We start from the raw sequence: 14,457 nt of genomic DNA on the forward strand, positions 1-14,457 counted from the left end.
AAAAAAAAATATATATATATATATATATAAGAAGTATCAATTTTTCAACATTATTAAATTCCTGTATTGTTCTTTTGTTATTGGAACAGGAAAAGAAAGGCTACTGATAAGGAAAAAGCACTTTACTTGCTTTTTGGGAAATTAAAAAAAATCCCAGTGACAGAGAAAAGAATAATGAGGTGTAGGAAAACTAGGAAGCTGTCAGCCAGAAACAAAAAAACACATCCTTGATTTAGAGGAACATTTCGGTCCCTTAAAAACTCACACAAATATTAATTCATCTTGTGTTAATTCCTTCCCTCTTCCAACTTCACAGCGCCACTTATACCTGTCACTTCCTCCTGATGCAAAAAAACACTTAGCAATAGAGACCACAAATCAAAAGCAGGAAGGTACCCTATAAAAGGGTATATTCCAAGCTTTAAATGTATCAACAAGCCATGTGAATCCATTATTCTTATCTGATAAGAGTATGTACCATTAAAAGAACAGTCTCAGAGGTTTCAAAATAAATTATTCAAATGCCCCAGAACGGCATGCTTAGTGAAGGTCCATATGAACTAGGACTGAGTCAAATTTTATTATTAGAACATTTCTAAAACAAAAGAAAAAAAGGAAAAAAAAAATTAGTACTTTCAAGTACCTTTCTTAAGAAAATTTATACCTTCCACAAAGAAGATAACATAAACATAGTATGTCTATGAATTATAAAGTAGCTTTTGAAACTGGTTAAAATTAGCTTGACTGGTTTATTTTTTGCTTATCCGTATCTTCTAGTACATCTACCCTGTGCAACAAACACATCTAGACTAGGTATGGCCACTCCACCTTGGTCACTCTACCCTTAGTACAGCTGCTCGTGGGCCCATCTAGTCTCTCCCACTAGACTTCTTTAGAGCGAGGACTGTCCCATATTCATTTTCCAATGCCCCTGTGAAGCTGGGCCAGTCTCAAGTCCATCTTCCCAAAGTGAGCAGGGCATAGCCGGAAGTGGCAGGATTGATTATACAGATCACCCTCTTTATTCAAGGGTTTTTCTTTTCCTCAGAAGATCTCTCAATCAAGGCATTACTAAATATAGTATGTAATACTGGCAAGGCTAGGGAAAAAAGGACAGAATCTATCAAAGAATCTTTATCTCTTGATAAAATTATTAGAACATCTGAAATGACCACTTTTTGACCGAATGTAAATTCCTGTTAAAGTGATTTTCTACACACTTCTAAACTGTTTCTTGAGCTGCCCTTTTAGCAGACTTCTCCCCCGACCCCCATAATCAGTACAAGTATAAACTGTCTAGCTTGCCTGAGTTGTCCAATGTCCCAGATCATGGCTTTGGAATACGAATTAATGAGGTTTTAATGGCAGAGACACCAACGTAAGAACAGCTTAGGCATGACACCTCCTTTTCTTCCCCACCCTCTGGCTGATGGAATCAAGCTGGCCTGGAGCAAGGGTTCTGCCCTGCACGAGGCAGACAATTCCCTTGGACACAGAAGGGACCACCCCAACTTCTGTCTTAGGAATGGAGCCCTGCTATGGGGAGTGGTCTCCATTCACAGCTCCCTTTGCCAGCTGCTCTGATGGCCTCCAGATTCTTTGCTTGTGTCAGGAAAACGTTTGTGGAGGCCAGGGCTTAGCCGGACACAGCTGGGCAAAGCCGCAGCGCAGCGGCTGTGTGTGACAGAGCACATACCAAGCGAGCCCAGGAATAACTGAGAGGTCACCTACAGACAAGTCAGAACCACAAACATCAAGGGACTGCTCGAGGCTAAAATATTAACTTGCTAAAGTCAGACATTAGACTAACTTTTTTTAAGCATCCCCATTAGGGAGAAATAGAAACAGTAAATTTTAAAAATGCTCCCAAAGAACACCCCTTTCTCTGGCTGAAAATGTCAGGTTTTCTGTTTTTTTCCTTTTAACAATATAACAAACATCTTTTGTTAAGTATATATTAAGTACATGCTATCTGATCTTGAAACAAAGCACATACTTGTAGCAAAAGCTGCTCATCTATGAATTCTGGTACTCCTTCACCTAACCTGGGAGTAGATATCAGAAGATGATAGGTGTTGGAGCTAGCAGCATCTTGGGACAGAAGAAATGGCTTGAAAAAGTACAGTTAAAAGTTAAAGCAAAGAAGGAGGAAGGAGGGAATCAATAAACGGTACAGAACATTATTACACTATTTACATATGACGGTAAAGAAAGCACCATTCTAAGGGCCAAATCAGAAACTTGGCTTTTTATAGCACTTCTTTTTTGTAACCACAATGAGGTTGAATAAAACGCTCCCCCCCACCACCACCACTTGGCAGTAGGATATAAAATATGTATGACTTTTTGGGTGGGGAGATGGTCACAAAAAAATCACAACAGCCAGAGGCAACTGTATGACTTCCAAAAGTAAAATGCAGGTATAATTATTCAACAGTGCTCCTCTCCAACTGGTCTTATGCCAAGTTGCGTTTCCTGTTTTTATTTCCCAGATATTTGAAACTGGTTTCCGCCTTTTGGTAGCCCTTTTCTTCCTGTACCAGTTATCAAGACATCAAAACAACAATGATTTAAAAAAAAAAAAAATGTTTTTAAGGACATTTGTCCCGAAAGTTTGTACTTATAATATTAAATTTTAAAATACTGACCCAATCATCAATCTAAATAAAAAAAATCTACTACTTTATTTACCTATATTACTGGAATTTAAAACAAAAACATTTATTTAGATCTAAAACTCATATATATATATGGGAAGACACACCATACTATCAATTATAAATTTGTGGTTGCCTTCACAAAGATAAAGAGACAGCAATACAGATTTAATGTTGCATAACATTCTCAGTGCCTTCATTAAACAGTATCTTCATTCAATCGGCACTTGTGCAGTTCAAGGAAAAAGCAGCTGGGACCTCAGGGTAATGAGGTTCCTTACCCACCTAGAAGGTGAGAGTAAATGCATTTTTATTTGCTCAAGGGAAGGGTTAGTGTTTCCAATCTTGATAAGCAATGTTCCTCTAAAACACACAATATTTTAACAATTTATGTGAGCTAAAGCAATACATTCATGTGCATAAATACTGCTTTCAGATGCAACTAGCCTGAGACAGAATCTATGATGATTAATTTTAATGAAGCACATAACTAACTTAAAAATTATGAATTTGTACACATGAAAGTCCTGAAGCAGAGAAGGCATGATCCCTGCAGCACAGGTTGCTTGGTTTTAGAATAAATAAGAATTAGAGTTTGAGAGGTTATCTCTTTTTTTTTTCTCGCAGTTAAGTATGTATATTCTATTACCAAGGATTCTATGACAGCAGTTGGAAAAGACTGAGCTTCCCGAAGATGCTTTTTCCTTAAGCTTCATAAGATTCATAAAATGCACAATGTGCACCCCATTTTCATCCTCCCTTTAACAAGAATTACAATGTTAATAAGCGGTAAGAAAAGGAGCCCTGGTGGTGCAATGGTTAAGCACTTGTTTGCTAACTGACGGGTGGCGGTTTGAGCCCACTCAGCAGCTCTTCAGGAGAAAGATCTGGCGATCTGCTTCTGTAAAGATCACAGCCAAGAAAATCCTGTGGGGGCCGTTCTCCTCTGTCACATGAGGTCACTGTGAGTTGGAATCAATTTGATGGCGGCCAACAACAACAAACTGTAAGAACAGCCGATTTAATTTTGCTAGATCATAATTGTAGAGCACAGAGCATTTATACTTTGAGGGAACATAATCTGACTCTCAGTATATCTGATCCTGTGAATTAATGCTGTACTGGACCATTTCTACTAAAATCAACATTGTATTAGGAAAGATTTTGAGATAATGCCATTTAAAACCACAGAAAGAGCAATATAATTATAGAAAACTATAGACACTATAGACACAAGGTTATCAGATATATTTCTAAAGTTTAGCAAAGATAAAATGGATAAATGCATGTAAAGCATAACCTCTATTAAAAACAAATGATTTCCCAGCATCCGTGTATTGGGATTATCACATGATCCTATACAGGCAATATGAAATGCCTCAATTGGGCTTTAATTTCTTTTAATGTTTACTTGATGACAAAAAGTTTTAAAACTTGCAAAACGAAACTATTTGTGTATATTAACATTTGAAGTAAAGCAATTTATAACATATGCTTTGTTTTTAAAAACAGTGAAAGTAGTAGTAGAAATCAAAAGTAGATTCAATGATTACTTAAGAGACAAGATATTCTCTCACACCAGCACAACAAATCCATTCCTCTGGGCAGGAAAGCAGATTCACATAAACCCTCTATGACCCTGCTATCCAAAGTGTGGTCAAAACCCAACAATAGAAGCTTCTGCTGGGGGCTTGTTTAAAATGTAGATTCCCGGCCCTAGTCCAGTCCTAGTCCAAAGTATCTGTGTGACCATTACGCTCTCTCAAGTTTGAGAAGCGCAGGAGACTCCCTCCACATAAGATGCCCAGGTACCACCACATGACAGGGAGGACAGCTGGATGTGTCTGCCTTCCCTGTGCTAGTATATTATGGGATGGTAGCTAAAAGAGTCTCCATCCAGCACAATTCCAGTGGCAAGGGTGTCAGGAGGGAATTCTACTGCACTGTATCAAAGACAGAATGAATAATAATATTCCCAGCTGCATTTGATCCCACTTTCTTGAGGTGTTTTCTGTCAGCATTCACAACAAAAACAAACAAAAAAACCTTTTCAGGAAAAGCATTCTATGAACAGAAACATACAGCATAATATTTCTTTCTAAACACCAATTAAACTTTTATCTATTGACAAACATTACAGATGGCAACAAGGGTTAGAATATTTGATTAGCCCACACATAGCACAGGTTGTACTGCAGGCTAGAAACCAAGAAAAATCTAACAACCAAGAATACATTTTAGCATACACTTTACTTGTGTGAAAAAACCTGAAATGGGTGAAATGTAAAAAACTAAAAATGGAGTAAGAAATTCACATGATATTAACATCTCCTTAGGTAGGATTGGAATAGTAAATTTAGAGCTCAGAATACTTAAAAGTCTGGGCTCTGAAGCAACTGTTATTTAGGTTTTCAAAAAATGAAATTAAAAAAGGCCAGAGAATAGAAGCCATTTGTTTCCATGTCAAAATTAGTTTCAGAAGACATGGGCATACAGAAAAATAATAATAAACTTGTTGCCATCGAGCTGATTCTGACTTATAGCAACCCTACAGGACAGAGCAGAACTGTCCCATAGGATTTCCAAGCAGTGGCTGGTGGATTCAAACTGATGACTTTCTGGTTAGCAGTCACCACCAGGGATCCATGAGCATACAACATAAAATCAAACTTCCTTTTATTTTAAACAGAGGGAAAAAAGTACAAGTGTAAAACTCACACAAAATTTTTATCATCTTATTTCTATTTTTAATAGCTGCCTAAAGGTATAGGGAGCCCTGGTGGCACAGTGGTTAAAGTGCTCGGCTGCCAATCAAAAGACTGGCAGTTCAAACTCACCAGCTGTTCCGCAGGAGAAAGATGTGGCAGTCTGCCTCCATAAAGATTACAGCCTTAGGAACCCTATGGGGCAGTTCCATCCTGTCCTATAGGGTTGCAATGAGTTGGAATTGACTCGATAGCAGTGGGTTTTTGGGGTTGGCCTAACGGTATATATTTCATGTAATGTAAGTTTCCAGAGTAGGTGAATGCTTAAAAATATCATTAAGATATACATACAATATCCTTAAAAAATCAAAAGCAAGTTCCCACAGTACATCTAAAATGTGGCGATGATCAGTACTTTAAAGGCCATTTAGAAAATAGCCCCTCAGTTCAAAGGGCAAACTAATGTCAAATTGGCAGAATCTGAGATTTAGTGGCATACAGCATGTGCTCAATGCATATTTTTTGAATGAATAAATGAACAGATGAACTAACAATGAGAGCATCTCCAGAATGAAAGGAGCAGCCTCAGAAGGTACATGTAGAGAATGCTGAGGAAATGATTTGGTCTATGACTATAAGCCTACTTCTTTAACCTTCTATCCAATTATTTAATCATTTCAAACACTCCAATTATGAATTAACTCTAATATTAGGTATGGGTCTGACTAGCTCAGGTGGGTATATTCAAACACCTTTTAAAAGCTTTTTAGAACAAGGAAATACAAATTAAACAATTAATAATTACAATTAAAATTCTATGTTCCATTTTGCACATCCTAGGATCATAGGTGCCAAAAACTGTAGGCTAACTCTCAGGTAGTCGTTTTCCCATTTCCTCCTCCTGTGCTGACAGAGCACTGGGCATCTCCTGCACCACCATCACTGCACAGGCCCTTTTACCTCACTTTGGTGTTACCATCGCCAGTCACTTTTCCCCTCCATTATGCACAATACTGTCACAGTTATCTTCCTAAAAATGCTCATACACCTCACATCATTATGTACTCAAAAGTCAGTACAGGCAGCACACTATCCTGGGGAGGATGACTCAGAAACCCTTGTTTCCAGCCCTGTCTCCCTCCAGACCCTTAACTCTCATCTTCCCCTGATATTCCACAACCCCACTGCCACTGAATTGATTCTGTCTCATAGCAACTCTACGGGACAGAATAGAACTGCCCCATAGGGCTTCCAGGGCTGTAAATCTTTATGGAAGCAGACTGCCACATCTTTCTCCTGCGGAGTGTCTGGTGGGTTGAGCCGCCAAAGTACTTAACCAGTGTACCACCAGGGCTCCTTTGATCTCCATAGATGCCTCAAACCTAACAAAACAAACTCCACATCCACCCATCCATCCCTACCTCCCACAAAGCTGTTCTCCTTGTATTCCACATTATAGTAAATAACACCACCATATATCCTGACCATCAGCTCTACCCCCCACCCAGGTCTATTCTGATTTTCACTCTCTCTCTCCATGCCCAAGCTAGGAATCTGTGCATCTTCCCCCTCCACATCCCCAGTGTCAATCACTCACTAAAGCCCACTGATTTGTCAACCTTAGTTTCCTCCTGTCTGTCCCCTCTGCTCATCCTCTCTCTGTTTCCAAGGCTACTCTTTAATTTTCCTTCCCTTCTGTTCAGCACCCAACACACTTCTCAGAGTTGGCCTCAATTCTCAGTTCCTCCACAAAGCCTTCCTTGATTTATCCATCTTATGAATGCAGAGCAGTTCTTATTTGTCCACTCAGTATAAGACAATGATATAAAGTACCACAAATCAATTTTTTATTAGCTATCTTTTCTCTAAAATATGTTGCAGAAGAAAAAGTTAAATATAGCAAAAAATTATAACCATTTAACATTACCTCTAGGTGCTTCTAGCTAAAACATAGGAGGTTTTTCTAAAGCCCCAAGTGTTTTCCACCTTTTGCAAAATGTACATTGTGCAGCTTCAAATAGGTGTAAGTTCCAAAATCTACACCATTCCAGGAACCCACGAGATGTGTAATGCATCAATGACAAAAAGTATATTTAAGAATACATTTTATGAATCCCACACAGATGTCATTAGCTGTCGTTGAGTTGATTCTGACTTATGGTGATGACGCATGTGTGCAGAACAGAACTGCTCTGTAGGGTTTTCATAGTGACCTTTCAGAAGTAGACTCCCATGCCTGTTTTCCGAGGGGCCTTTGGGTAGGTTCAAACCGCCAACCTTTTAGTTAATAGTTGAGCACTTAACCACTTTCACCACCTTGGCTAGTCTCTGCCTGGTGATAGATCAGTGTGCATTGGGTTATTTTTATTTTACTTTAATTTTTATTTTTTTCCATAATCCCTCAACTATGTGATACTTCCTTATGGAAAGGGCTGACTTTTCCTCAGGGATATGTATCTTTGTAGTCCTCAGTGTACTTATCATAGAGTTATGCAGGTACGAACCCTACTTAATAAATTATTTAATTATGCTAACAATTATTTAAGTGACAAATAGTTCCAACTGGATATCAAGTCTAATTTATTCAAAACAAACCTCTTAAAAAAAAAAAAAAAACCTCTTGAGTCCTTCCAAACCTGCTCCTTCCCCTAATACAGGGCATTAAATTTGCTTAATCCCTCACCCTCCACATGCAATCTATTAACAAGTCCTGTTAACTGTATTTACAAATCATATCTCAGATCCACCACTTCTCTCCATCTCCAGTTCTCAGGTCCAAGTCACCATCACCTCTATCTGAACTACTAAAAAGAATCCCTACCTGCAGATGCTTTCCCATTCCTGCATCCTCCTCTCCACCAGTCTCTTCTTCACCAGATTAATCTTTTAAGATACAAATCAAGTTATGTTACTCCCTTTCTCAAAATCTACTAGCAATTTCCCTATGTACTCATCACAAAATCCAAACACCTCACCGTAGTCTACAAGGCCTTGGGTGGTCTGGCTCTTACCTCTCCCTTCAGCTACATCCCTTACCTCTCTCTCCCTGCATTTCAGTCCCACCTACCTTCTTATTTTTCTTGCCACCCTCGGGCAAGCCAAGCGTGAGCTCACCTTAGAACTTCTGCACTTGCTGCGCCTTCTGCATGAAATTATCTCCCCACCCAGGTCATCATAAGGCTTACTCCTTCTGCATTCAAATTTCAGTCCAAATGCCGTCTCTCTGGAGACAATTTCCCTGATACCCCTATCTAAAGCAGTTTCCCAAGTAATTCTCTATCATATCATTCCGACTATTGTTTTTCACAGCTCGTATCATATTATATGACCTTGCTTGCTCATTTATGTGTTTATTGTTCTACACACACACACACACACACAACTCAGAATGTAAGCTCCAAGTAGAATGTATCCTCAGCCCCTAAAATAGTACCTACTACATATTCACCATCAAATAAATATTTGCTGGATGAATGAATAAGTGAATCTTTTCCAGTGTTTTACATTGCTGTTTTACTTTTCTTGGCATGGTTTCATATTTTTGATTCCTTGCTCAATTTATTATAACTACTCTAAACTACAGAACTAAATATATATTGAGTCACTTACCCCAGACATGGAGTCATATGCAAGCTTGAATGTCCAACTCATTTTTTATAACATGGAAATCTCTGCTGTCAACTTTAACTACAAAGTAAGCCCAGAGTGGCCCCTCCAGGACACCCCTGACGCAGCTGCACTGGCTGGTGCTGTTTTTGCTAATTTGGCCCCCTCCTCTGACCTGTGGTGCACCGATTTAACTTGTGTACAGTATATACAAAATCGCTGATAAATAGGTAGGGTGGCATAGAATTAAGGACCCCTAGTGGTACAGTGGTTAAAGCACTCAGCTGTTAACTGAAAGGTCAGTGATTTGAATTCACCAGCCGCTTCATGGGAGGAAGATGTGGCCGTCTGCTTCTGTAAATATTACATCCTTGGAAACCCTATGGGGCAGTTGTACCCTGCCCTATAGGGTCACTATAAGTCAGAATCGACTTGATAGCAATGGATTTTTTTTTTTTTTGGCATATAATTATAAACTTTGTGAAGATCAAAGTGGGATGACTGGCAGGTCTTTCCCTTTATCAGACTTCCTCTTCTTCCCTGGAAAAATAACAATTACTCTGACAAGCCATGACTGACTGACTTTACAATGATGTGCTCATGTATTATAGGAAAGAAACGGGGTAAAACCCAGGATCAACTCATTCTCTTTAAGCAAATATAAGTAATACAAAGGAACTTTATAATGCCAGTATTCTCCATAAATCCATCAATATGGTATCAAATGGCCTGTAGTGACTTCCACAATTTTTTTTTTTTTTAGGTTGTTGTAGTTGTGTTTAGAATTCATCCTCAGCATCACTCCCAAAAGTATTATGAAAGGAGACCCATGTTTTCTCATCATGCTCTGGCTAGAATACCACTCCACCTACCCCATTACCAACACTGCCCACCTTAACACAATAAACTGCCCAAGACAACAGTCCCCAAAAGAAGGCTATAACTAGATCTAACTATTCACCTCCCCACAAGAGACCACCAGAACCAAGACTAAATTTACCAGGTCATCTATCTCACTGGACTCTTATCCCCTCTTGGCTCTCCGAAGTCACCCAAGCTCTCCATAACCCTGCCTCCCAAATCTTTCTACTGTGCCTTCTAGAATTCATGATCTGTCATCAGCAAACTCCCTGATGCCCTCATTCTACCCTCTGGAGTTTCCTTTTACCTCTGTGCTCTAACTGAAACCTGGGTACCCCCTGACTACTCTTTTTCTGTTGAAGCCCTCTCAAATAAGGATGCCTTATCTCCTACAATGCATAAATCCTGGGGGTGGGGCAGGTGCCCTCTTTGTTCTCATTGCTATTTTCAGATCATTCTCCCTTTTCCTTTTGAAAAAACCACAACATCCTTGTTCACTTGAAACACATACGATGAGATTACATCACCAACTATATATAGTTTCTACATTTATCTACGGAACTTCTGGCTCAGTGTCTCCTCCCTACTACTATACCTACCATCATTCTTAACAAATTCGTCACCCATGTAGACAATTCGCCTTAGCTCAGCAGCTGACCTCCCCAACTTCATGGTCTTGTCCTTTATCCTTCTTCAGTCAACTATACCCAAGATTATATTCTAGCCCTTATCACAACCAATGATAACTTCAACTCTGAAATCTTGACCTCAAGTATCCATTCTCAGAATTCCTACTCACTTCTTCAGCTATCCCACTCTGCAATTCTTCAAGTCCACCAGGGCCTCCCCTCCAATGGCCAGACTGCTTAATCACTGTACCACCTGTCTCCTTCCCAGCGCAGATTACATGGTCTATCACCATAAATTGGAGCCCTGGTGGCGAAGTGGTTAAGAGCTTGTCTGCTAACCAGAAGGTCAGCAGTTCGAATCCACCAGCTGCTCCTTGGAAACCCTATGGGGCAGTTCTACTCTGTCCTATAGGGTCACTATGGGTTGGAATTGCCTCAATGGCAACATTTTTTTTTTCTTTTTAAATCACCATAAATACTGTCTTAGTTATCTAGTGCTGCTATAACAGAAATACCACGGGTTGGTGGCTTTAACAAACAGAAATTTATTCTCTCACAGTCCAGGAGGCTAGAAGCCTGAACTCAGGGTTGCTGGTTCCAGGGGAAGGCTTTCTCTCTCTGTTGGCTCTGGAGGAAAGTCCTTGTTACCAGTCTTCCCCTGGTCTAGGAGCTCAGGGACCTGGGGTCCAAAGGACACACTCCACTTCCGGCTCTTCTTGCTTGGTGGTAATGAGGTCTCTTTCCTCTCTGCCCACTTTTCTCTTTTATATCTCAAAAGAGATTCACTCAAGATACAATCTAATCCTGTAGTTTGAGTCCTGCCTCATTAACATAACTGCCTCTAATCCTGCCTCATTAACATCATAGAGGTTAGGATTTACAACACATAGGATAATCAGATCACAAAATGGTGGACAACTGCATCATATGGAGAATCATGGCCTAGCCAGGTTGACATATATTTCTAGGCGACACAATCCAATCCATAACAAATACTCTCTTATATATTCCTCAATCCCCTTTGTACCTCTTTCTATCATATTTGCCAGGAAAACCCTAACTCTGGTTAAATCCACATCCCCACCTACGCTGCACCTGCAGCAGAGCTGGAGAAAAACACTCAACTGTGCTGACTGGTCTCCCTTCAAATTTATAACCAATAACCTCAAGTGAGTTGTCAGCACTGGTTGGTGCTTTTTTATATTTTCCTAGTTAAATCACTCTTTCTCTCTGAGATATCTATTTCACATTTTCCTCTCTCTCTTCAAATCTCCACACACCTTCTTCTACTTCAATGTCAGCTGATGACCTTGTTTTATACTTTGCTAAGAAACAGAAACATTTCTGCCTCTCTCATTCCTCAAAGACTTTGCTCCTGTAATTTTCCCCTTTGTTATATTATTGGCTTCTCCATATTTATGATATCATCCAAACATGCTGTAATATCTCCCATAGTTTTTAAAAGCCTCACTTGACCCTACACCCCCCACGACTAACAACCACCCCATTATCTTTCAGTTCCATTTTATCACAAAACACCTTAAAAGAGTTTTTCCATTTCTATTACTTACATTACCATTCCTGTACTATTTTAGGTTAGCAACCGTACAATCAACTTTGGACTTTTTCATCCCTTCCTTACATGTTTGGAAACCCTGGTGCCACAGTAGTTAAGAGTTCAGCTGCTAAACAAAAGGTCGGCAGTTTGAATCCACCAGGTGCTCCTTGAAAACCCTATGGGAGCAGTTCTACTCCGTTCTGTAGGGTCACTATGAGTCAGAATTGACTCGACGGCCATGTTTTTTTTTTCTTATATGTTAGCAGATACTGTAGACTCTTCCTTTAAAATGGTGTGTATCCATCTCTTCCTTGCTGTTTCCCGAGGCTACCATCGTTCAGTATAAAAAACTAAACCAGCTATCTAAGGAGCCTCTTGACTGTAGTATCCTCCCTTGCCAGCCCATTCTGCATCCACCACAAAACCAGTCTTCTAACGTTGATTTCACCGTGCTCTGCTTCTCTCTGCTCATAAACCTACAATGATTTCTGATAGCTCACATTATCAGGTTTTAACTCCCTGCATGACGTTTAAGACATTTCACAATCTGGTCCCATCCTGCTTCCCTATCTTTCCTATTATCTATCAAAACTTTGCCCTTTTAGTCTACCAAGTATCTTATATGTAAGTCACACAAATTCTTATTTCTACATTTTATTCTTTTGTCCATGTTGTTCATATTCTTGGAATCAACTTCCCAGGCTTTAGCCCCCACTCTCCAAATTCTAAATTGTTCAGAATCTACCTCCTCCATGAGATCTTATCATACAATTCCAGGTCACACTTTCTTGGCCCTGAGTTCCTACAGCATTCCAACTCTATATCGCTATTTAAGATTTAATTACATAACAGTACTATACCATCGCTAATTCTTTCACATACAACATATATCTGAATATGAGCAGGGTTTTTTCCTTCAAAAATACTCCTCAAAAGAGAAAATCCTTTTATACTAATTTTTTACAAGCATTTTCACATTGCAGAGTGCTTTATTATGAACAAGAAAGTACTACTTGTAGAAGATACATTAACTTTGTATGACCTCAACCAATTCTACTCTGAGGTTATATAGAGACTATCCAAAAGAATTAGTAAAAAAGGAAAAAAAAAGAGTTTAAATTTAATCATATATAGTAATTATTCCTGCGGGAATAATCTCAAAATTGGAAGTGCTGGATCTCAAACACAGTCTTTTAAGAATTACTTTAAAATCAATGCAGTTAATCTCTACGTTGTGGAGATCATAAATATATACCTAACAAATTAAAATGTAACTGTCCTAATTTTAAGTGAATAGATAATGTGTTTTGGAACAAAACTTCCTGTGAGAGCATCATACATAGATTTGAAATCTGCTGCATCTCAAACAAGTTAGATGGCAGGGTAGAGGGTGTGCTCAAGAGCACGGTGTTAAATGACTTGAAAGGTGGATGATTTGAAAGGGGGTCTAAGTGAAGACAATGGCAGAAATAGATGCTAAACATGCATCTGAAACACTTGAATAAAACAGCTTGATAACATGTGAATAGCAAAAAGCAGTACTTCTAATTTGCTGCAGTATTCTATGTCATTTTAAATATGTATGGGTAACTAAATTAATAAAGTATTTAAATAGCCATATGACCACTTCATCTTTATCTCTAAATGTTTACACACTACAGTTGGCAAAACATCCTTTTTTGGCAGGCGACGTTGGTGGGGAGAGGTGTACAAACGGCCATGAGACAATAAAAATGAGTTAGACACCTGACGATTGTCTGAAGTCATGATGTGAGTGAAAGAATAATTGACAGGGTTAGGTGTAGGCCTGTTACTAATCAATTCTGGGGATCTCAGTTTCTCATTTAGGACTACATCCTAAATTTTATTTCTATTGTTTCCTATTGTATTCTCTTTTGATGATTCAGCAGCACTGGAAAATACAAAGAGAAATGCTGTTCTAGAGACTATGATAAATTTCTTATTACCATTTAATATAACTTAGAAACAATACAATCCAGAAACGTCAGTCCTGCCCTACTACACTTACGTGCTTGATTCTGGACCTCACAAACCCTTGTATCCAAACTATATTACCAACCTCTCCATCTTGGAATGACATGATTTCAGAGACAAAAGTTATCTTCAAGAATGTCTTATTAAGCTCTTTTATTTCCAAGAACCTGGGGCTAGTCAGGGCAGGGCTGAGACCCAAGCCCAGGACTTACTCCTTGGTTAATTCTAGTTGTGAGACACTGCACCAAGCTCTGGGTACTCCACTTGTGATTACTGTGGCTATGAATCATGATTTTTAAATCTTCAATCTTTTTTCTAGGATTTATGCATGAATGTACAAAAGTTATGAGCCATCATAGTATAATTCTTTGTTGCTTTAATAGAATTTCTGACTTCTCTCCAGAGGTGAAGGGCCCAATGATCCATCTACACTGATGTCATTTTTG

At 39.0% G+C, this 14,457-nt stretch overlaps 1 protein-coding gene across 1 annotated transcript in view; it reads right to left on the minus strand.

Moving 5' to 3' along the window:
* CRIM1 (cysteine rich transmembrane BMP regulator 1) overlaps positions 1-14,457 on the minus strand; it is a 262,328-nt gene that overhangs the window by 178,214 nt on the left and 69,657 nt on the right. The window lies entirely within an intron of this gene.

The sequence above is a fragment of the Trichechus manatus genome, unplaced genomic scaffold (assembly GCF_000243295.1).
Source record: "Trichechus manatus latirostris isolate Lorelei unplaced genomic scaffold, TriManLat1.0 scaffold00005, whole genome shotgun sequence".
NCBI lineage: Eukaryota > Metazoa > Chordata > Mammalia > Sirenia > Trichechidae > Trichechus > Trichechus manatus.